The following is a 2,510-nucleotide window of genomic DNA, read 5'->3' on the forward strand; positions in this document are numbered from 1 at the left end:
TTGTGTCATTGAAATCTCTCCAGATAATTCTGGTTTGAACACAAATGTGGTGTCTGGACCTGATGGTGGAACTGTCTCTCGAACTAGCTCTCCACACGATGTATATGATGTTGATGATGATCATTTTGTTACACCGTGTGCACGTGTCACTAGGACTAGGAATGCAGCGATTAATCGTCCTCCTTTGGGTGAGGTTGAAGTATTTTTGAACAAGAGGGCAGGTGAGAGGGCTTTTAAGCTGAGATGCTCTATAGAGAAATTGAAGCCTCCGAGGTTCAGATATATTGATGAGGCAATTAAAATAAAGGATCTTGTTCTCAGCAAAGATTTTGTAACCAAATATCGCGAGTAAGTTTTATGTGATGTGTGTGCCCTTTCATGCTTTCTGTGTGTTTTGATTTTAATTCTAAATTTATTGATCCCATCTGTGTATGTTTACTATAGGAACGCGTTCTTTATGGTGCATGGTCCTTTTGGTGATGTCGATACTTACAATATCGACTATATCTATGATACATTTGGCAAAGGAGCTTTAATGGATTCGTATATCATGATTTTGTCATCAAGTACTGGAAGCAAGACCCTGAATTGGGTTTAGCTTATCAATCCGGTGAACGTGTGCTACTTTCACCTTTATTTATCACGGTAAACGTTTGCTGTCATTCTTTCCTACTGCACTGGCTTTTTCATGTCCATGCCTGCTTGCATTGTTTATTCTTTTTTTTCATGTCCTTTTTTGTTCTTTTTTGTGTGCAGTATGTTCTTCAAATGGAAACCTCTGTGGCGAGAGATAATGACGGAAATCCTGTGTTGCCAGTTGTGCATAGCTCGTTTGTTTTAAAAGATGCAGTTCAGCAGTTCAAATTTTTTGTGAGCGATGGCGCAAACCTGTTGGATGCAAAACTGGTAAGTTCATTGTTTTTTGTCATTTATTTTTCCTGCTTTGTTGCATTTCTTTTTATAGTTATTTTTGGAACAGTGGTCCTGGTGGTATTTGTCGAAAGAACTTTTCATTTCATTTTTTTATGCGAATAGATTATGATGCCGCGATTCAAGGATGGTCATTATTCCTTATACACGATGAACTAGCATCACCAGACCCTTGATATCCATGACAGTAGGAAGTACACTGGCCATCCTGATGTCACGACAAGGTGGCACAGAACTGACTACCACGCAGATTGCACTGAAGTGGTATGTTATTTTTTCTTTGCCAAGCGTAAAGCTTTTTTTGTGTTTCTACTACATTTTTTTTATAAACTGCAATTGTTTATGTAGTGCACTTCAACATATGCGCTACAGAACTGCATTTTTCTCACGTGCACTTAAAAAATGGATTGTTTAGACGGTTGAGAACAACTTTTTTTGTACGTTTGAATATCAACTTTTGATCCGTCATGTGTGTTATTCTTACCTTGTGCTTTTTTTTGGCAGATGGAGAGGATGACTCAGCTGTTGAAGGCGATTTATGGTGAAAAAATGTATAAATCGAGGAACCACCCTGACTGGGTTAAATTGGCAGAGAAGCCATCTTACCCGGTCGTGCCAGCGCAGGGAGCAAATGAGTGCGGAATCTATGTTCTGAGGATGCCGCAGTTGTATCACGGCCAACGTCTAGTTGAGAAAATTTTGAAATCCGACGTAACAGCTTCTCTGTTTTCTTTTCACTTTTTTGTTCTTTATGACGACCTTTTTTTAATCACTTTTCTGCATTTGTTTTCTTTTTTTTAGCCTGCTGCTGAAGATTGGAAGGCGGAGTACATGTTCCAGCTGCTGTTCAATCCTTTGAACATGTTGTGTTATGAAGACATGCCGCATGAGTTACGAGAACTGATTGCGGACCTCGGGCTCACTTCCCTGTCACAATCGCAAATGCAGCCGCAGAAGCAGTAACAGTCATTTGGGGCACTGTTTTCTACTAGGTGCAAAAGGCTGTGCGTGGACAATAGCTAGGGATTGATGTTGTGTTTGTGTGCGCTGACAAAGTTAGATAATGTATGAAAAAGACTTTTTATTCTGTCGTTGTGTTTCTTCTTGTTCTTTTATGCAGCAGTGCATGTGGATGAATTTGTATATGTATGTGTATTTTATATCAATATCTCATACAATATATATAAGTGTATAATTTTATTTTTTGTTGACGACCATGGTCTATGCGAACTAGCATTTTGTCACGCTTATATGTATGATATGTGTTCGATAAACTGTATCGCATTTGATGCCGAACTTCTTTGTCCAATATAAGAGCACTGTATTTTTTTGTCTTTTAAGAAAAGTGTTGCACATGTGTGCATGCCGGAGCTACATTGCTTTATGATACTGAACTGCTTTTTTTGCCAAAACAAAAAATGCATTGCTTTTTTGCCTGTAGTTGCGTTTTTGTATTTGGTTTTTTTATTGTTTTGTTCGTTAAGGTACATGGGGGGGCCCAATTTTTTTAGTTGTCTATATATTTTTGTATTGTTCTCGTACACACTGCGTGCGTTAGCGCGAAGCCGAGCAGGGGGTGG

This window comes from Triticum aestivum, chromosome 7B, assembly GCF_018294505.1.
Source record: "Triticum aestivum cultivar Chinese Spring chromosome 7B, IWGSC CS RefSeq v2.1, whole genome shotgun sequence".
Taxonomy (NCBI): domain Eukaryota; kingdom Viridiplantae; phylum Streptophyta; class Magnoliopsida; order Poales; family Poaceae; genus Triticum; species Triticum aestivum.